Genomic DNA, 22673 nt, shown 5'->3' with positions numbered 1-22673 from the left:
TATTCTAACTACCTAACAGAAACATTAAAAAGTGGTATGGTCTAGAATGGAGAAGAGGCTGATGTCTCATAAATCCCTTTTTGATGAGACTTTTTAACTTTAATTTTATTCTTTGAATTGCATGATTGCCAGGATTTCACTGCTTTTCCTTCTTCAGAGCTCACTTCTTTTCTAGAACCATCAGCTCTACCCAGGGAGCTCTAAGGTATGCAAATGGAGCTTATGAACTCTGCTTCCTCCAAAAATGTTTCCTGTGCTCAGCCCTAGACCTCCCTTGGGGGAGGAAGCATTCCCTATCCTCCTTGCTTTAGACCAATTTTCCCAAGGAAACTCACTATGAAGAAAGCAGCCCTCAACCAGAGCTTCCCGTGACTAGCACAAAGAGGCCACCCAGCATGCATTTATACAGTAGACCCTTGGATCCATATGTAACTTATAGTCAGCCTTCCTTATCTGAGGTTGCTCCACACTCCCAGGTTCAATCAACTATGGACCATGTATTAATTGTATCATATTTACTATTGAAAAATACCCACAGATAAGTGGATCCACCACAGTTCCAAACCCTGCTTTCAAGAATCAACTATAATCCAATGTCTGTATCAAGGGCTGAAGGGCAGCTTGGCCTCAGGAGCAGAATGCTGGTACCTGGGTTCTAAGTTTGACTTTAAGGCATCACCCATTCCCTGCTATAGGCAAACCCTTTAACTTCTTTGGTCATAATCATTACTCTCAAAAATGAAGGCATGGACTCAACCAGTGCTTTCCTGAGACATCCGGGGCTCTGATGTACATGATCAGGTGCCAGTCGACAGGCTGACAAAATCAGACCTAGCCTTTCCCAATATCCTAGCTTCATTCAGAGCAATCCTGCCTTTATCTTTTTATATTTGGGAATTCTATATAAACTATGCTTGAAAAAAAATTCTGCAGCTAAATATTTTTTTGTAAAAATTACTGGATTACATTATTCCTAAAGTCTGTTTCAACCCTACGTGATTTTTTGAAATAATAACCCAGTTGAAGTTTGTATATTTCTGTGCAAGACCAAGAGAGTGTGTCACCATCACATCTGTAGCATATATTGTATTCTAGAAGACTTTTTTTTTTTTTTTTTACCTTTTGCTTTCACTGGCCATATTTATGAAGGCTCTGAATTATCTTAATCACACCAGCAGCTATAGATCTGATTCAGGCTACATAATGTGTGATCTCTTACTCCTAGCCCTCAAGTAAAGCCATTTCCAAAGGCATGGTTTGACCACATTATTTCAGACTCTGGAAAACCAGGAGTTCTAAGTGGAATACAAAGGTAATACTGATGAGCCTCTGACTCCCCCAAAGGACTGATCACATCTGGTTTCCTAGACAGACGTTCACTGAGGACACAGACATCATTTAATGTTTATGTTTATCTCAGACTCTCCTAAGAAATGATACAGATGTGCAATGCATCAAAATTAGGAGAACTTGATGCTCAAATTGCTAGAAAGGGATGGTTGGGTTTATAATTATCATGTTATGCTGGCATCAGTCATGAAATATTCCATGATGGTCTGTATTTTTCATAAAAACAGATATTGAGTAGGGAAGAACTTCTTTAAAAGTGTAATGTTTGTCAGCCTAAGATCTGGGAAATACTATAGTCTATCTGTAATCTATATGCTTTTTTTTTCCTTTTTTGGGGTAGACTCATTGTTCATGCCTACATATTTTGTTTCACTTAAGTCATTCCCAAATTGTGGTACATAGACCATCTATATTAGTATCATGGTAGAGAGGTACTTTAGAAAAGTGGTGGTTTATGGTGAATCAGAACCTCTGCAAGAAGAAACTGTATTGTTAGCATGCTTTCTGGGGCTTCTAAAGCACAGTAAAGTTCTTTTACTTTATGTGTGATTCTTTTGCTGTAATATGGCCTCAGAATATTTGTATTTTCCAAATACAAATGTATATTTGTATATTCCAAATGTTTTGGCCACTACAGGTATGAGGTTGGCAAGTCCCCTGGCCATTTAATTTAAGTTTTTAATGAATTAAGGACGGTGGAGTAGGGTTGAGGTGGAAGTGCTGCAGAGTATCTCTAAGGTCCCTGCCAATTCAAACATGCTACTCTTGATGCTGTTAATATTTGGGATCTCTTCAAGAAAATTAGAGATACCAAAGGAACATTTAATGCAAAGATGGGCACAATAAAGGACAGAAATGGTATGGACCTAACAAAAGCAGAAGATATTAAGAAAAGGTGGCAAAAATAAACTGAAGATCTATACAAAAAAGATCTTCATGATGTAGATAATCATGATGGTGTGATCACTCACCTAGACCCAGACATCCTGGAATGTGAAGTCAAGTGGGCCTTAGAAAACATCACTACAAACAAAGCTAGTGGAGGTAATGGAATTCCAGTTGAGCTATTTCAAATCCTAAAAGATGATGCTGTGAAAGTGCTGCACTCAATATCCCAGCAAATTTGGAGAACTCAGCAGTGGCCACAGGACTGGAAAAGGTCAGTTTTCATTCCACTCCCCTAAGAAAGGCATTGCCAAAGAATGCTCAAACTACTGTACAATTGCACTCATCTCACACACTAGCAAAGTAATGCTCAAAATTCTCCTAGCCAGGCTTCAACAGTATGTGAACCTCAAAATTCTAGATATTCAAGCTGTATATAGAAAAGGCAGAGGAACCAGTGATCAAATTGCTAACATTCATTGGATCATCGAAAAAGCAAGAGAGCTCCAGAAAAACATCTACTTTTGCTTTATTGACTATGCCAAAGCCTTTGACTGTGTGGATCACAACAAACTGTGGAAAATTCTTAACAGATGGGAATATCAGACCACTTGACCTGCCTCCTGAGAAATCTGTATGCAGGTCAGGAAGCAACAGTTAGAACTGGACATGGAACAACAGACTGGTTCCAAATTGGGCAAGGAGTACATCAAGGCTATATATTGTCACCCTGCTTATTTAACTTTTATGCAGAGTACATCATGAGAAATGCTGGGCTGGATGAAGCACAAGCTGGAATCAAGATTGCTGGGAGAAATATCAAATACCTCAGATATGCAGATGACACCACCCTTACGGCAGAAAGTGAAGAAGAACTAAAGAGCCTCTTGATGAAAGTGAAAGAGGAGAGTGAAAAAGTTGGCTTAAAACTCAACACTCAGAAAACTAAGATCATGGTGTCTGGTCCCATCACTTCATGGCAAATAGATGGGGAAACAGTGGAAATATTGACAAACTTTATTTTTTGGGGCTCCAAAATCACTGTAGATGGTGATTGCAGCCATAAAATTAAAAGACATTTGCTCCTTGGAAGAAAAATTATGACCAACCTAGACAGCATATCAGAAAGCAAAGACATTGCGTTGCCAACAAAGGTCAGTCTAGTCAAAGCTCTGGTTTTTCCAGTAGTCATATATGGATGCAAGAGTTAGACAGTTAGAAAGAAAGTTAGAAAGAAAGCTGAATGCTGAAGGATTGATGCTTTTGAACTGTGGTGTTGGAGAAGACTCTTGAGAGTCCCTTGGACAGCAAGGAGATCCAACCAGTCCATCCTAAAGAAAATCAGTCTTAAGAAAGAAAAAAAAAAGAAAATCAGCCCTGAATATTCATTGGAAGGACTGATGCTGAAGCTGAAACTCCAATACTTTGGCCACCTGATGAGAAGAACCGACTCATTGAAAAAGACCCTGATGCTGGGAATGATTGAAGGTGGGAGGAGAAGGGGACGACACAGGATGAGATGGTTGGATGGCATCACCGACTCAATAGACACGAGTTTGAGTAAATTCTGGGTATTGGTGATGGACAGGTGTGCTGCAGTCCATGGGGTCACAAAAAGTCAGGCACAGCTGAACTGAACATATGCTTAAAGGCCAGAGCAGCTTATTACTTTAGGTACTTTTCAGTTAGAGCTAATAGCCATTAAATTGCACATATTCAACCTGGATATACAGAAACTTTTTAAATATTTATGTACATATTTATGATGTGTGAAATAGAAAATGATACTTCTGGGAACAAGATTCAGAAATGGGAAAGTATCTAATAAAGTAAGTGAAAATGCTTCCCTTATGGCTCAGCTGGAAAAGAATCCACCTGCAGTGCAGGAGACCCGGGTTTGATTCCTGGGTTGGGAATATCCTCTGGAGAAGGGAAAGGTTACCCACTCCAGTATTCTGACCTAGAGAATTCCATGAGCTGTATAGTACATAGGGTCACAAAGAGTCAGACACAACTGAACGACTTTCACATAAAAATTCATATATCACTTGACTCCTAGAGAGACAATCAAATGAGACGTCTTGAAATTCAAATTTAAGAGATACTGTAGAGTCTAGCCAGAGAATACCCCATCAAAAGACATGATTTGGTCCTTTGTAAGTCTGCATTATTATTGGATCAGTTAAGGTTTCTGAACTTGTTTCTAAGTAGGTTTTTTGTTTTGTTGTTGTTGTTTTTTTTTTTTTTTTTTGAGTCACTGATCTGAATTTCCCCTCTGATATTTTCTCTAAAACTAGACGGTGACAAACTTTTGTTGATTTTGACCAATAGTTATTCCATGTCCATAGTGTGTCATGTTTTACTTCCTGAAATACTTTTAATCATCTTCTTTTTCCAGTGTCCCAGTCATAGACCCGCGGTACCAATGCCTGTGTCATTGCCATGTCCTTCCACGGGGTTACCCCGTTTCAATACATCTTCCTCTCTAAACTTCTAAAATGTAAATCTAATTGTCACTCTTCTGCCTAAAACTCTTTATGGGTTATTCATTCACTGTTGGGATAAGCATGACATGCTGGACCATTCATTTCCTGGCTAAGCCTATATCTTTTGTACAGGCTTATCCCTAGAGGCACTGAAATTACAATCATGCTAAGTTCTTAGATAACTATGAATTTGAAGATACTGTTCCCTCCTTCTGGGATGCTCTCCTCCTTATGAACCCAATATGCCTGGCATGTTCGATCAATAGTAGGAAGACCACTGAGACCAGAGCAAAGTATGCAAGGGGAAGACTATTAGGAGATAAATTGGGAGATAGGAAATAGAGAAGATCATATAGCATCTTATATGTAGAGTGAGATGGAGTGTCATTGGAAGGATTGTAGCAAAAAAGTAGCATCATCTGTTTTGTATTTTAACATGAGTTCACTATGGCTGCTGTGGTGAGAATGGTCAGCGGGAGTGGGGAAATGTGATAACAGCAGAAACAGAGAAATCACTTAGGAAGAATTACACTAATTGGAACAAGAAATTAGTGTAGAAACAGTGGAGATAGTGGAAAGTTATCTGACTTGATATATTGTGAGACTAGAGCCTAGTATTTGCTGATGAATTCATTTAGAGTGTGGCAAAAGGAAGAAATCAAAGATGATCCCCAAATTTCAGAGCAGTTGGAAAATGGAGTATTCACTTTTTGAAACTTAACAAGTGCAACACATTTGCAGAGAATGGTAGCAAAATTAGAAGCTCAGTCTTGAGGGTGTTGAATTTGAGATGGCTATAAGACAGCCAAGTGGGAATGCACTATAGGCAGTTGGATGTATGAGTCTGGAAATTAAGAGGGGGGGGGGTGGTGTATCTAAAGAAATTAATTTGGAAGTTGTCAACATACATTATTTATTAGTGAATATAGATATAAGAAAGGGATGTCAGCACATAAAAACACTGAAAAAGTGAGATGAATGAATAAGTGAATGAATGAGTTATACTGATTGAGATGCCAAGTTGCAGAGAAAAGTAAAGAGTATAAAAGTCTCATATCAGTAACATTCACAGGATTTCGTTCTTTACCTTCTTCTCTAATGGAAAACTTGTTGGCAACTCTCATTTTCTAGAATATACTACGAATGAATACAGGTGTAGTGAATACAAATATCTTTTTAAATATATTGAATTACTCATGTCTTCTTATTCTGTACTTTAGTGGCCATATATTTGCAAAAAGAAACAAATCAATATATCAATATGATGAGGCTGTCGAGTTTTACATGTGGATATCGCAGCTTCCTAGTATAAAGAATCTGTCTCCAATGAAGGAGACCGGGTTCAATCCCTGGGTCAGGCAGATATCCTGGAGGAGGAAATGGCAACCTATTCCAGTATTCTTGCCTGGAGAATCCCATGGACAGAGAAGCTTGCAGGGCTACAGTCCATGGGTCACAAAGAGTAGGACACGACTGAGTGGCTATCACTTTCACTTCACTTTCACCACAGCTACAAGAGATGTTCGAGCACATTAAAAATTCCTCACATCCTCACATGATGGTTTCCAGTTTACAATGTGCTTTATCTTCATCATCTCTGACTTTGAGTCTCATGACATCCATATGTTTGGCATATGGGCAATATTGTCCCCTACTTAAATATAACAAACTCGGGCTCAGGAGGCAAAGGCATTTGTGTGCTTAGATGAGTGAGTCTTCCTGGCTTGAATCCTGGTGGTCCAATGAGTGCCCCATTTCTGCATGTCACCTTCACGAGGACTTCAAGTTCTGCCCCATCCTTAGCTGCAGCCCAGTAAAACTTTCACAGGTGGGAAGAGGCATGATCCCACTTCCATTTCATAGAAAAGACAGACAATAACTTCAGTGGATACCATTTAGCAGCTCAGTTGCTCTGCATATGTCGTGGAACTGGGTTGAATCACCTGAAACACCCTCAGGCATAGGATCCCAGGCTTCCCAAACATCTGGGAAGGAGAATAGTGACCCTGAAACGTGTCTGGATTCACCAACCACTTAACCACCTCACTCCTGTCAGCCTTTGCCTCCTTCATGCTTGGATTTGAACCTTCAGACGCCGAAACATACATCTGTCCCCTACTCAGATCTGATGTCTCTCCAGCATTAGCCTCCCATCTTGGACACTTTCCCTTTAAGAAATAAGTTTCTAAGTCCTACCTATACATTCCCCACCATATCCAGATACAGATGACCTATTTTAACAACTCCTCAATGGCAATGCAGAACAAGAGCATAAACCACTGCTTTTATACTTGCTACACCCTTAGCCCTTACCCATGTTATCTACATTGCATGACAGTCCTAGGCAGAAAGACAGTATTTTACAAATGAGGAAACAAACTCAGAATGACATGACCAAACTCCTACACTCAGATAGCTGCTGTTAATTGGAAGAATTAAGATGTGAATCTAAGTCCTCATTACCTGAAAATCCAAACTCTCTCCTTAATCCTTAACTCTGTACTACTTCCTCCTCTCATTAGAACCATGTTTCATTCTCTGTAAGGCAACATCAACACAGTCTAAATCTGATCTATTTTTGCCCTCTGGATTAGGTTAATTGCTTCTTGATTCTGCCTTAAACAATCCAACAAAATTTTCCATGATCTTCTCCCTTCTTTATCTCCACATCCCCACTACCACCACCTTGGGGGGGTGTTAAAACTTTTGCTCAAATTGGTGAAGTCCAGGAATGAACCAAGCATCTTTACAACAGCCAGACTGAAAGGAACTTCCATATGTCTAAAAGACAGAAAATTCAATTTTGTGTCAGGCTCCAGTCTGTTTCTCAAACAGCTCCCATAAATCTGTACTAAAATCAAAGGAAATGATTTATAACAGAAGCTTTTGCAGTTAACACCTCCATCCCATTGTTTGCTCTAAGCCAAGGTTTCTGTGTGGCATATGGCTGGAAAGGAGAGAAGAGGGTCAGTGGGGTTCCTATCGTGGGGCTCAGCCTTCCCAAGTGTGCCTGCTGTTACTCTCTACACAGACGCCAGACATCACGGGGGCACGTATTAAAGAAACAGGGTTAGTCACACAGTCTCAAGCTACCTGCCTTAGATGGGCATCATGGGGAGGAGTTTAAGTCACTAGCTGACATTCTCATGCTTTTTGCCCATAATGCACTTTTATCACATCATAAAGGAGCTCCTCAGCCAGGTGGAAATCATTGCCTGCTGAATCAATTATGATTACAGGGCACTCTGGAATGTTCTGTTGATTGTGATGTTAATAGGTACAAAGGTACACAATGTGCAGCTCAATAACCATTCCATTAACGTCTAGTTTAAAGTTTATTTCCAATATCATCATTACGAAGGAGAAAATGACTCTTAGGACACATTACTGGGAAAAGTATGCAGGCATCTGAAAGCCACTTGCCTCTCTCCAGCTTCATTCCTCACGAAATGAGCACGACTCGGGGTTTGCACAGTCAGGCGTGCTGAATAATCAAAGGGAAAGTTTCAAGTGAAATAAAATTGACATGCAAAGCATGAAAGTGGGGACAAAGTCACATTGTCATTTCTGTTCCCGACACAGTGATAAAACAAACACACCATTCACCGTGAATCGCATTGAGACTCCCGAAGCAGAAATACTGGAGGCGCTAGAATACTACCGTGTCAGGAATTTCACGTAAATTTATTTGAATAAGTTCATTTTCTGGACTGCCATGATTCTGTTTTACATGGCTATGGCTAAGGTATTTCAACACTGGTTTTCATCTTTCCCTCTCTACCTGAGCTATACTAACTGACCCTATAGATAATCTCCCTGACTGCAATCCCCTCTTTTGTGTTGACTCTGCAATTTTCCAAAGTTAAAATCTGGGTGGAAAGGGAATGACAGGAAAATCAAATCATGAAGCCTTAACAAGAACTCAGATCCTAAATTCTAAAGGGATGGTAGTTTGATCACAAGAAATCTGTAGAAATATAAAGACCTCAAGTTTTTAATTAGAGTTTGACACCAGCCTCAAAATCTCTACAGAGTACACAGTCATGAGCTCAGATTATCTGACCTTTTAGCTACACTCTTCATCTGAACCCAGAGAACAGTTCCAGGTAAGCTGAAATTGGGATTTATAGGGCACAGTCAAGTGATAACTATTTGTGGGCACTTTTCTGGGATGCAAATTATAGATAATTAACGTTCATAAAACCATTACAGAATATAAATTGTTAAACAGAGGTAAAGTGATCAGTCTTCTTAGGGATATGATAGATGTTCTCTTCATTCATTCATTTGTTCATTCATTCATTCAAGTAAGGAAACTTATACAGGGGATACACATCAATAATAAGCCAAACAGCTGGTGAGGCAGAGATGAAAAGAAAAAGCTATAATTACAGTAGTTTGTTCACTGATCAGAAGAGAGAAAAGGGGAAGGGGTAAAGTAAGGGACAAAATGAAACTGGTGATATATGAACTGTGTTTTAAACATGTATTGTCAATCTGTCAGGGGATAGAATGGAAAAGGCTAGAGCCAGATGGAGCATCTTGAACAGAGAGATGGGGTACAGTGAGCATGTGCCCAAGTAATCTCATTTGATCTGAGATATTCAAGGCTATGTTGAGGTTAAGCACTGAAGAAATACATCATCCTGAGGGTCTTGTGAGATGTGTTAAGGAGGGTGTACACTTTCCTCTAAGTCAGTTCTTTTCAATTCTGGCTGTACCTCACACTAGAGGAGCTTCTGAAATATACTCAGACCCCATTCTAAGAGATTTGAATTGTTGGATTTGGGGAAGGTCGTGAAGAAGTGATTTTCAGTGCTAACCAGGTGTAGCTGGAGCTGAGCACCACACTACAGGGATAAAGTTATGCTGAGAATGTTTGAGCAGAGAAATGTCAAAGTCAGTTCTGTGTTTTAGAAAGGTGAGTCTAGCAGATGTGGGGAGAAGTGATGGAGAGAGGTGGAAACCAAGTAGGAATCTAGCATAGTCTCTTAGAGCAGTGGTATTCAAACCATGGTTCATCAAAACTTGAAGATTGTATGGAGTTTCTGCAAGAGGTAAAAAACACTTGCCTTCAACTTTTTAAGCAAGCATTTAATTACTCTCAAAAAGAATTTAAAAACCTCAGAGTAAAACTACCAAAGGAGGCAAAAGACCTGTATTCCAAAAACTGTAAGACAGATGAAAGAAATCAAAGATGACACAAACATAGAAAGATAAACCATGTTCTCGGATTGGAAGGATGGATGACTGTACTACCCAAGGCAGTCTATGATTCAATATAATTTCTGAGATCTTTAATAGATGAACAGTCTGGGATTATATGGCAAGCTGTTTTTTGTTGTTTTTTTTTTTTAAAAGAGGTGAGGGGGTGAAGGAAAACATCACAAGGCTACAGGACTTTTTTAAATGCTATACAACCAAACCAGAACACACAATGCATGTTAAAAATAAATGGCCACACATGACCCCAAATTTCCTTTTTTTTTTCTTTTTGGTTGTCATGTGACTTGTGGGATCTCAGTTCTCCAATCAGGGATTGAACCCAGGACATGGCAGTGAAAGCCAGAGTCCTAACCACTAGGCCATCAAGGAACTCCCCCAAATTTCAAATATTTGTGTTCCTCAAACTCTTTATCATATGTTGACTTTTTTTCTTACATGTTTACTTTCTTTTTAAGTTATGCCAAAATACACATAAATAAAATTTACCATTTTAACCATTTCTCAGTGTACAATTTAGTGACGTTAAGTATATTCTCATTGTTGTGCAACCAGTCTCCAGAGCTTTTTCATTTTGCAACTGACACTCTAGCCCTGTTAAACAACAACTCCATCCCCTGGCAACCACCACGCTTTCTCTTTCTATGAGCTTGGCTACTCTGGATATCTCATTAAAGTGTTATCTACAAAATTAGTCCTCTTGCATCTAGACTATTTCACTTAACATAATGTCCTTGAGGTTTACTCATGTTACAGCATATGTCAGAATTACCTTTCTTGTTAAGGCTGAATAATAATATACACATACATAAACATTTTGTCATCCTTTTGTCTGTTGATGGGCATCTGGGTCGCTTTCACCTCTTGTCAACTGTAAACAGTGCTGCTTCGAACATGAAGATATCCATTTTCAGTTCTTTGGGATATATATCCTGAAGTGAGATTGCAGGATTATATGGTAATTCTATTTCTACTCTTTTGAGGAATACACTGACTTTTAATAAGTTACAGCTGCACATTGGGAAATAAATGTATCCTTATAAAAAGCAGCTGTATCGGTTTTACAAAATAAAGTTCTACCTAAGAATTTATTGAAAAATTGAAGAGGGGTAACTTGCTGCCTTGGACAGAGAGAGGGAGCAAGGCGGAGAGGAGGAACCACAGGACAGCAGCTCTGGTCAATTTAGCCTTTGCCTAAAATTTACACATCAGTAGAGAAGGTTCCTATCAGCTGCAGAGAACTGACAGTGGCACTAGCAAGCAATTAGTTGGGACCAGAAAAGAACAAAGGCAACAAAAGGAAGCCATTATGCAAATATCTGGCCAGTAATTGCCTGCCCACCTTGAGTAGCCCTGGCAAAGAATAGAGGTGAGTAACTGACTTGAAGCTACTTGAATTCTGCCAGACTGAATTGTTAGGCCTCTCTATAATTGACAATAGACTTCTGTATAACTTTTCCTCACCAGGCCTACTGTGTGTCTTGGTCTGGTTCGAGAAGGAGGGTGTGAGAAGGAAGGATCAAGGATAATATCCTAGTTGCCAGCCCAGATGCATTAGCTGATATGGTAGAGGCCTGGGAGTGGAAGTGTTAGCCATTCAGTCATGTCTGACTCTTTGTGACCCCTTGGACTATAGCCTGCCAGGCTCCTCTGTCCATGGGATTCTCCAAGCAAGAATACTGGAGTGAGTAACCATTTCCTTCTCCAGGGGACCTTCCTGACTCAGGGATTAAGCCCGGTTCTCCTGCATTGAAGACAGATTCTTTACTGTCTGAACCACCATGGAAGCCTGGCAGAGGCCTAGAGTATGGGGCAAAAAGCAGGTTTAGCCCATCTGAAATAGCTTCAATGTGTAGCCATAGGGCAACATGAAGCCGAAATGAAACATGCTTCAAGCTAGAATCATTTGTCCAAACCTTGTTTTGTGTAAATCACCCGCTATGTACCTGAAATAGGTCTAATTGATGGAAAAGCTTTCGTGAATAGAAAAAACATGATCCAAATCCTTAGGGAGTTACTAGAGGATGTGACAGGAAAGTAGCCAGCAGTTACGACAATGAAGGGTCAACAAAAAGTCTACATTGGAACCCTGTGGGACACTGATGACAAGCCCCTGCTTGAGCTCTGGGTACTGGGGGAGGCCCTCCCGGGGATGCAGCACCTCACTAGAGTCTGAGGGATGAGGAGTCAGCCAGGGGAAGAGGAGGAGGAAGTAGCATGTACAAAGGCCCTGTGGCTGTAGAGAGACTGGTGTGGTGGGTAAATGACGGTAGTTCAGTAGGATGAATGTGAAGTGACTTGGACAATGAAGCTGGTGAGGCTCTCATACCAGTCACCACCAAAGCCCCCTGGAGGGCTTATTAAAGCATGGAGCGCTAGACCCATCCCCAGAGTTTATGATGTTTAAGCTCTAGAGGATTTGCATTTCAAACAAGCTCCCATGTGATGCTGATGAAGCTGGCTTGGGGACCTACTGACAACCACTAACCTGGTGGAGTTGGGGACTGGAGCACACCCCCAAAGTGGCCATTATAGTAAGAGATGTCAGCAGTCTGAACTAGAGGGGTTTGAGTGGTGAAGGAGTGATGTGGAGACTGCAGAACTGACAACTCTCAATGACCCAGTGCAGATGGAAGGCAATGATGTGTTCTGAGTGTGGAGTCAGAAAAGTGTGCTACTCCCTGAGATGGGAAAAAGAGGAAATGACTGGTGCAGAAAATGACATTTGGTTTCTTGAGGATAGTGCTAATGGGTCACAGAAGTAGGAAGTAATAATCAAATGGATGTTACTTCAAATGCATATATCAAATGTACGTTGTTGTATTTAGGAGCTAAATGAAATTTTTCAATAGGTTGGAGATGCTGGCTAAGGTCTTAGGAAGGTGTAACCTAAGGATCAGAGACAGAGATTGAAGCTGTAGAAATGGCTCAGAGAGAATGTGTAGATAAGAAGAAGCTGAGAACAAAATCCTAAAAGGAAAACAAAATAAAACAAAACAAACAAAAAATTAACAATCAAATGATAATTTGAGGAAACAGCAAAGAGAAAAGCCAGAAAGGGGGATCAAAATGGTCAGAGAAGTAATACCCAAGAAATGCACAGAAAAGAAGAGAGAGTTTAGAGGAGGAAGTGAAGTGAAAGTCACTCAGCCATGTCCAACTCTTTGCGACTCCATGGACTATACAGTCCATGGAATTCTCCAGGCCAGAATACTGCAGTGGGTAGCCCTTCCCTTCTCCAGGGGATCTTCCCAACCCAGGGATCAAACCCAGGTCTCCCGCATTGCAGGCAGATTCTTTACCAGCTGAGCTGCAGGGAAGCCCAAAGAAGGAGAAAGTGCCTCTGCAAATAGGACAGAGAAGAGAGGGGCATAGGCAGTCACCAGCCTTAGAAACAAGAAGTGCTGTGAGTTTATGGGGGAGTTTATGTGAGTTTATGCTTTAGTTGCATGACAAGAGGGGTAACTGGATGTAGTACCAGGCTGATGAGACCATATTCTATGCAGTGAAAATTCTGTTGTGAATTGGAAATTCTACTGCTAATTATCTAGTTTAAGCACCTTAGTTCTAGGTTCAGGGACATTTGAAAATGTCATGTCTATGGGACAGTAAATGCTAAGTGAAACTGATGTTGCACTTATATTGGTCTGAAAAGAAGAGAGTGCCTATAACATAGTTCAGAGCCCCAGAACAAGAGTCCTCGCATGGAGGAGACCCAGAGTCATTTCAAGGTGGCTGTGGTAGCCTTTTTCTAGAGAAGCTCAGTTGGCTGGCTTGATAGCTATGACACTGCTCACTTCCTCCCTGAGGAACATCTTGTTTCTGCTCTTTTTCTCTCATCTCCTCGTCCTCAACACACCCTTATCTCTGACAACCCCTCCCTAATAGTCTCACCCTTCTGGGGCAAAAACAAACAGGAGTGCTGTTCCTTACTAAGTGTAATAACTATATTGGGGCGAGAGAACTAAACCACAGGAGAGTCATGAAGCTGGAGCAGAGTGTGCAAGTAGCGTGGAAACAAGACAGACTATGTCAGTTATGACCCAGAGAAATTATAAAATTAATTACAAAACACAAAAGACAATGCCACAAACAAAGGTTAACTGAATTCTCACTCAATACAGAAGCATGCTGAAAGAGATTAAACCTGGGAAAAAACCCAATATAACACAGAGCCATGAATACTTTGTAGCATATATCCAACAGCATTTTGAAATGTCTGAAATCCACATTACTCTTGCCTCATAACCTAAGTTTACCCTATGGTCTTAGTTCAGAAATTCAAGTATAAGTTTAAAATTTTTTATGGGTATTTTAAAATGAACTAAAAAGTGTAAATGAAATTCACAAGTTTGGGCTGACAATATTTGATTTTTAAATGTAAAGAAATCCAGAAAATCTCATTTTAACTAATACCTGGTACCATTCTCCTTACTAAATTGTTCATCTGATGATGATATTCATTTTGAAGTAATTTGCCTTATTAGAAACTCCAGAATCTGGTCCTGTTGTTGGATGAGTTATGTGATGCCAGTTAACCAATTAACCCATCAGTCTCCTAGTTAGTAAAATTACTCAGTTTGGTGAGATGATCTCTAAGGTCCTGGCTAGCCTAAGAACTTAGTTATGGCACATTACTGATAACTCTCATACAATAGTTGACCAGCAGAAGAATTATAAGGTTGACAAAAGCTCAGACGTTATCAGACTCAACCCTCTGTTTTTATTGATCAACAATAAAAGAGGGCCTAAAAGATTTAATACCTTGACTACTGTCAAGTAGCTTTCTAAGACAAGATCCAGAGCCAAATTTAAGACTAGTACAATTTCCACTGCAGCATATGGTTCTTACAGAGAGGTGAAGATAACATCAAGGATTTAACATGAAAACTCAGTGGTGAGTCACGTGTAAGAAAAGGCAGTGTATGGTGAAAAATGAGATGGATTTTCCTGAAAAAAGACCTTTTGACTAAGTTCTAAAGAATTTGAAATGTATGGAATGGCTGAGGGAAAATAGATAATACATTAAGAAAACCAGAAGACAAGAAGAATTGTGGGTGAGATACATTCAGTTCAGTTCAGTCACTCAGTTGTGTCCTACTCTTTGCGACCCCATGAACCGCAGCATGCCAGGCCTCCCTGTCCATCACCAACTCCCGGAGTCCAACCAAACCCACATCCATCAAGTCGGTGATGCCATCCAACCATCTCAACCTCTGTCGTCCCCTTCTCCTCCTACCCTCAATCTTTCCCAGTATCAGGGTCTTTTCCAATGAGTCAGGTCTTCGCATCAGGTGACCAGAATACTGGAGTTTCAGCTTCAGCATCAGTCCTTCCAGTAAGCACCCAGGACTGATCTCCATTAGGATGGACTGGTTGGATCTTGCAGTCCAAGGGACTCTCAACAGTCTTCTCCAACACCACAGTTCAAAAGCATCAATTCTTCGGTGCTCAGCTTTCTTTGTAGTCCATCTCTCACATCCATACATGACCACTGGAAAAACCATAACCTTGACTAGACGGACCTTTGTTAGCAAAATAATGTCTCTGCTTTTTAATATGCTGTCTAGGTTGGTCATAACTTTCCTTCCAACGAGTAAGCATCTTTTAATTTCATGGCTGCAATCACCATCTGCAGTGATTTTGGAGCCCAGAAAAATAAAGTCAGCCACTGTTTCCACTGTTTTCCCATCTATTTGCCATGAAGTGATGGGACCAGATGCTGTGATCTTAGTTTTCTGAATGTTGAGCTTTAAGTTAACTTTTTCACACTCCTCTTTCACTTTCATCAAGAAGCTGTTTAGTTCTTCACTTTCTATAAGGGTGGTGTCATCTGCATATCTGAGGTTATTGATATTTCTCCCAGCAATCTTGATTCCAGCTTGTGCTTCCTCCAGCCCAGCGTTTCTCATGATGTACTCTGCATATAAGTTAAATAAGCAGGGTGACAATATACAGCCTTGACGTACTCCTTTTCCTATTTGGAACCAGTCTGTTGTTATTGCATGCTTAAAACTAATGTTCGTGTGTTTCAAATATCTTCAAACTTCTTTAAACCTCTAGTTACAACAGCTTGTTCACTTGTTTTTAAAGGGTTCACGTTTCAGGGCTATAATTAGTGCTGTTTGTTTCTCACTTTCAGCATCGGAAACATATTATTTTAGTTGAGAATTTATTTATAGGATCACCAAGGTGGAGATGAAAGTAAATGCCATTATCACTTCAGTTAGCATTAGTCCTTCAAAGTTTGTGCAGAAAATGTGTGTGCATCTTCATATGTGTCAGGTTTGCAAGTTGACATATCAACAAATACTGAAAACAAAGGAACTATTCATAATTACTGAGGTTAAGGCAGGGAAAATCTAACATGAATAATTTCCTCTGTGCTCTGGTATCTTGTAAATACAATCCTTTAAAACTATACTTTTAAAGTTTTAATAAAAAGAGTGGGTCAGCATTCATGGGATTCATGTTGCTACTCAGTTTGCAGGAATGCCAGTTCTGTGGTGGTTCCTGGATTTGCCTTTAAATAAAATTTAAATGTGGAGGTGGTAGGAGACCAGGAGAACACTAAGGGAATAGGAGAACTTAAAAATATGGGTTCATATTATTAAAAATTCTAAATAAATGTGTTGAAAATATATTTTGAGGAGAAATAAAATTATAGATAGTCACAGGATATGGAGGCTCAAAGGGAAGTCAGAGTGAAATCGACAAGATAAGGAAATTAAATTCAAACGTCTAAAGGAAAACAACAAACAGCATAAATGCTCTGGGACAAATAGGACTTCCAAGAGATTTTTAACCCAAGAAAGATTTTACAGTTTCACCCACAGGCTGGTAAAAAATCATTTGATCTTTCAAGATACAGTGTTAAAATTGAAATGCTCAAATTTTTCTTATTCACTTGTTAAAACAACCCTAAACTTTATGTAGGGTTGGTTTCATAATCCCCATTTCAGAGATGGAAAAGTGGAAGAAGAGAGTAAGCTCTCATAATATGCCTATAGATTTATATCAAACCATTTGTGAAAACAATTTGATATAATCATTCCTTCAACCCATTCCTTTCTCACTAGACCAGGCTGGAATGAATGACCAGAGGAATAATTCTATTCTCTTTCCTAGAGAGATTTTAGAACTAGACAGACATCTATCTCTCCCACTAGGGAAATGTGGCATGGGGCAGGGCTGTTGGTCATGTTTTATTTTTTTATTCATTTGCTTAAATATGAACACTCTTTAATTTGACTCTTAGTTTGCATGTTATATCCTAAAAGGAATATAAAAACAAATAAGAATTATCCAAATTCTTACAATGCAGACTCATTATTGGACTATTTGCTTCTAATAGTGTTTGTTTATAAAAATCACCATGTTATTCTAAAGAAATGTTGTTACCATTTTTTAATTATATGTTTTAAAAAATGCAAAAGTGAAAGTTTTAAAGTAACTTGAAAGGAAATCCATTGTCAAGAAGAAATTATCCTTGACCTTAAGAAAACATCATTCATGATACATTTCAAATGCATTTATACCTGTAGAAAAATCAGGTAGATTTTTCAATAAAATTACCATCATTTTATAGATAGTATTTGTAAGTAAAAATAATAAATTTCATTTTATTTCCTATAGGTAATAAGTAAGGAAGCATAGGAAAACTTTTAATCAATATCAAATTGTTTCTATAAGTTTAAATTCTTTTCAACGTTAAAAGGTCACATTAAACTTGAGTTATATACATTAAATATATATAGCTCTTTGTATGTTAATCACACCTCAATAAAGTGGTTTTAAAAAATCAACTCAAGTAATGCAATTTTTTTTACTTGTTTTGGTGGGGCTTTGTGTCTAGCCACCTCCACCACACCATCATCATCATCACCAGTCATTATCATAACTGTTGCTATTATGTGGGACCCACTGTGTTTCAGATCCTACACTAAGATTTTCTTTATAGCAATTATTTAATTCTATCCTCAGAACCCATCTGATCACATATGTATGCTGAACCATACTCCCTAATGCTATTCTGCATGCGTGTGTGCTAAGTTGCTTCAGTCGTGTCCAACTCTTTATGACCCCATGGACTGTAACCTCACCCCAGACCCCTCTGTCCTTGTGATTCTCTAGGCAATAATACTGGAGTGAGTTGCCATGCCCTCCTCCAGGGGATCTTCCTGAACCAGGGATTGAACTCATGTCTTATGTCTCCTGCATTGGCAAATGGGTGGTGGTTTAGTTGCTAAGTCATGTCCAACTCTTGTGACCCCATGGACTGTAGCCCGCCAGGTTCTTCCATCCATGGGATTCTCCAGGCAATAAAACTGGAGTGGGTTGCCATTTCCTTCCCCAGGAGATCTTCCCTACTTAGGAATCTAACCTGGATATCCTGCATTGCAGGTGGATTCTTTATCAACTGAGTTACAAGGGAAGCCCTGGAAAATTGGTTCTTAACCACTAGTGCCATCTGGGAAGCCCCAGTGCTATTTTAACCTCACCCTATTTCTAGAGACAGACTGACCAAAAACTCAGCTAACAAGACTCATCTTACAATGAGGGAGCCTCATTCTTGCATTCAGAAAACAAGCATGGAGAATGCTGACATTTTCCCTCACTCTCTTCATGCCTCTTTCTCACTTGAAACTCCCAACTGAGAAATAGGGAGGTTAAGAGAAGGTAATCTGTCTGACTGGCAAACAGAAACCTCTTTTTGTAAAACTAAAGTTACCGAAAGAAAATAAAAAAGAGGTTTGGAACAATCTCAATGCCCCTGCCACTTTATGATCTTCCTAATGTTTTATAGCATTTCCTTTACATATTTTTGTTCTCTTATGAATTTTTAATTTCAGACAGAGAAAGGGCAAAGAGAATAAAAAGTGTAATTTGAATTGAGATGTCTCCAAAAGAAAAAAAAAATCTCTTTTTATTGTATGTGTGCTATGTGGCAAACACTCTCACATACTATTTCCTTTAGATTTTTGGTGAGGTAAGAGTTATTTTTCCTACAGTTTGGATAAGAAATTGGGGCTAGGAAGAATAAATGATTTGTCTAGGAATACACAGCCAATGAGGAGCTGAACTAGGATTAAAACCTAACTCTGTTTGATTCTAAAGCCCATGTCCTAAAAAGTTTCTATAACTAATAGGGTGAAAAATGCAATAGTCATCGTTAATTAATTCTGTCATCTAATACTTATTGCAAAGCTACCGTGTATCAGACTCAGGTTAGGTGTAAGGACACAGAGTAAAGCATTACATTGCCTCTAGCTTCAAAGAGTTTGAAGTCTTGTGAAGGAAGGAAGCAAGGTTAGATGGCTTCATATACTACCTTCCATTCATTGCAGGTATTACAGATATATTTAAAATATGGAACTGCTCATATCTTTTAGAAATTAAAGGCAGAAGTCACATGGATATCAAAATGCAGAGAACATAAGTATCCTCAAACAGTCTGCTCAGTTGTGACCAAGGGGATAGAAGCCTAAAAAAATACCCAAAGGACTAAACGTGTCATCTTGGCTAAAGATCTCTGCCAGGTGGAATTATCAAAGATTTATAAGCTCTGAATACCAAGAGGGATGCAAAAGCACTTGAACTTGCAATCAAGTTGGGAGTAATGCAATAAATAAGACCACCTCTAAGACATTTCATTATGAAGATTTATTAGCGTACAAAAAAAATAGGCCCAAAGTTACCTCCACTAGCAAAAATCAAGCAAGAGAAGTCTAAAGGCAATTCACAACTGTATATGAAAATAAGTGAATTTAATCACTATCATCTCCAAACCACATCTTTTTGTTGTGTGTGTGTTCCAAGAATCATTATCATTTTTTTAATTAATTTATTTATTTTAATTGGAAGCTAATTACTTTACAATTATTGTAGTGGTTTTTGCCATACATTGACATGAATCAGCCATGGGTGTACATGTGTTCCCCATCCTGAACCCCCCTCTCACCTTCCTCCCATCCCTTTACTCTATTTCACATATGGTAATATACATATTTCAATACTATTCTCTCAAATCATCCCACCCCTCCTTCTCCCACAGAGTCCAAAAATCTGTTTTTTATGTTGTGTCTTTTCTGCTATGTCACATATAAGGTCATCATTACCATTTTTCTAAATTCCATATATATGCATTAATATACTGCTTTGGTATTCTTCTTTCCGAGTTACTTCACTTCGTATAATAGGCTCCAGTTTCATCCACCTCATTAGAATTGATTCAAATGCATTCTTTTTAATAGCTGAGTAATAATCCATTGTGTATATGTACCACAGCTTTCTTGTCCATTCATCTGCCAATGGAGATCTAGGTTGCTTCCATGTCCTGGCTATTGTAAACAATGCTGCAATGAACACTGGGGTACATGTGTCTCTTTCATTTCTGGTTTCCTCAGTGTGTATGCCCAGCAGTGGGATTGCTGGGTCATATGGCAGTTCTATTTCCAGTTCTTTAAGGAATCTTGTTTTCCATAGTGGCTGCACTAGTTTTCATTCCCACCAACAGTGTAAGAGGGTGCCCTTTTCTCCACACCCTCTCCAGCATTTATTGTTTGTAGTCTTTTTGATAGCAGCCACTCTGACTGGTGTTAGATGGTACCTCACTGTGGTTTTGATTTGCATTTCTCTGATAATGAGTGATGTTGAGCATCTTTTCATGTGTTTGTTAGCCATCTGTATGTCTTCTTTGGAGAAATGTCTGTTTAGTTCTTTGGCCCATTTTTTGATTGGGTCATTTATTTTTCTGGAATTGAGCTGCATGAGCTGCTTATATATTTTTTAGATTATTTCTTCATCATTTGCTTCATTTGCTATTATTTTCTCCCGTTCTGAAGGCTGTCTTTTCACCTTACTTATAGTTTCCTTTGTTGTGCAAAAGCTTTTATGTTTCATTAGGTCCCATTTGTTTATTTTTGCTTTTATTTCCATTACTCTAGGAGGTGGATCATAGAGGATCTTGCTGCGATTTATGTCAGAGACTGTTTGCCTATGTTCTCTTCTAGTAGTTTTACTGTTTCTGGTCTTATGTTTAGATCTTTAATCCATTTTGAGTTTATTTTTGTGTATGGTGTTAGAAAGTGTTTTAGTTTCATTCTTTTACAGGTGGTTGACCAGTTTTCCCAGCACCACTTGTTAAAGAGATTGTCTGTTCTCCATTGTATGTTTTTGCCTCCTTTGTCAAAGATAAGGAGTCCATAGGTGCATGGATTTAATCTCTGGGTTTTCTATTTTGTTCCATTGATCTATATTTCTGTCATCGTGCCAGTACCATACTGTCTTGATGACTGTAGCTTTGTAGTATAGTCTGAAGTCAGGAAGGTTGATTCCTCCAGTTCCATTCTTCTTCTCAAGATTGCCTGGGTTATTCGAGGTTTTTTGTATTTCTATACAAACTGTGAAATTATTTGTTCTAGTTCTGGGAAAAATACCCTTTGTATCTTGACAGGGATTGCTTGAGTCTATAGATTGCTTTGGGTAGTATGCTCATTTTTACTTTATTGATTCTTCCAATCCATGAACATGGTATATTTCTCCAACTATTTGTGTCATCTTTCATTTCTTTCATCAGTGTTTTATAGTTTTCTATTTATAGGTCTTTTGGGTTTTTTTAGGTAGATTTATTCCTGAGTACTTATTCTTTTCATAACAATGGTGAGTGGGATTGTTTTCTTAATTTCTCTTTCTGTTTTCTCATTGTTAATGTATAGGAATGCAAGGGATTTCTGTGTATTAATTTTATATCCTGCAACTTTACTAGATTCATTGATTAGCTCTCATAATTTTCTGGTGGTGTATTTAGGGTTTCCTATGTAGAGGATCATGTCATCTGCAAACAGTGAGAGTTTTATGTCTTCTTTTTCAATCTGGATTCCTTTTATTTATTTTTCTTCTCTGATTGCTGTGGCTAAAACTTCCAAAGCTATGTTGAATAGTATTGGTGAGAGTGGGCACCCTTGTCTTGTTCCTGACTTTAGGGGAAATGCTTTCAGTTTTTCACCATTGAGGATAATATTTGCTATGGGTTTATCATATGTGGTTTTTATTGTGTTGCGGTAAGTTCCTTCTATGCCTGCTTTGTGGAGAGTTTTTATCATAAATTGATGTTGAATTTTGTCAAAAGCTTTCTCTGCATCTATTGAGATAATCATATGGTTTTTATCTTTCAATCTGTTAATGTGGTGTATCACATTGATTAGCTTGCAAATACTGAAGAATCCTTGCATCCCTGGGATAAAGCCCACTTGGTCATGATGTATGATCTTAATAAGTTGTTGGATTCTGTTTGCTAGAATTTTATTGAGGATTTTTGCATCTATGTTCACCAGTGATAATGGCCTGTAGTTTTCTTTTTTTGAGGCATCTTTGTCTGGGTTTGATATTAGGGTGATGGTGGCCTCATAGAATGAGTTTGTGAGTTTACCTTCCTCTTCAACTTTCTGGAAGAGTTTGAGTAGGATAGGTGTTAGCTCTTCTCTAAATTTTTGTTAGAATTCACTTGTGAAACCATCTGGTCTTGGGCTTTTCTTTGTTGGGAGCTTTTTGATTACAGTTTTGATTTCATGCTTCTGATGGGCCTGTTGAGATTTTCTATTTCTTCCTGTTTCAGTTTTGGAAGGTTATAGTTTTCTAAGAATTCATCCATTTCTTCCAAGTTGTCCATTTTATTGGCATATAGTTGCTGATAGTAGTCTCTTATTATCCTTTGTATTTCTGTGTTGT

This window comes from Muntiacus reevesi, chromosome 8 (genome assembly GCF_963930625.1).
Source record: "Muntiacus reevesi chromosome 8, mMunRee1.1, whole genome shotgun sequence".
NCBI lineage: Eukaryota > Metazoa > Chordata > Mammalia > Artiodactyla > Cervidae > Muntiacus > Muntiacus reevesi.
Note: the sequence above shows the minus strand (reverse complement) of the source record.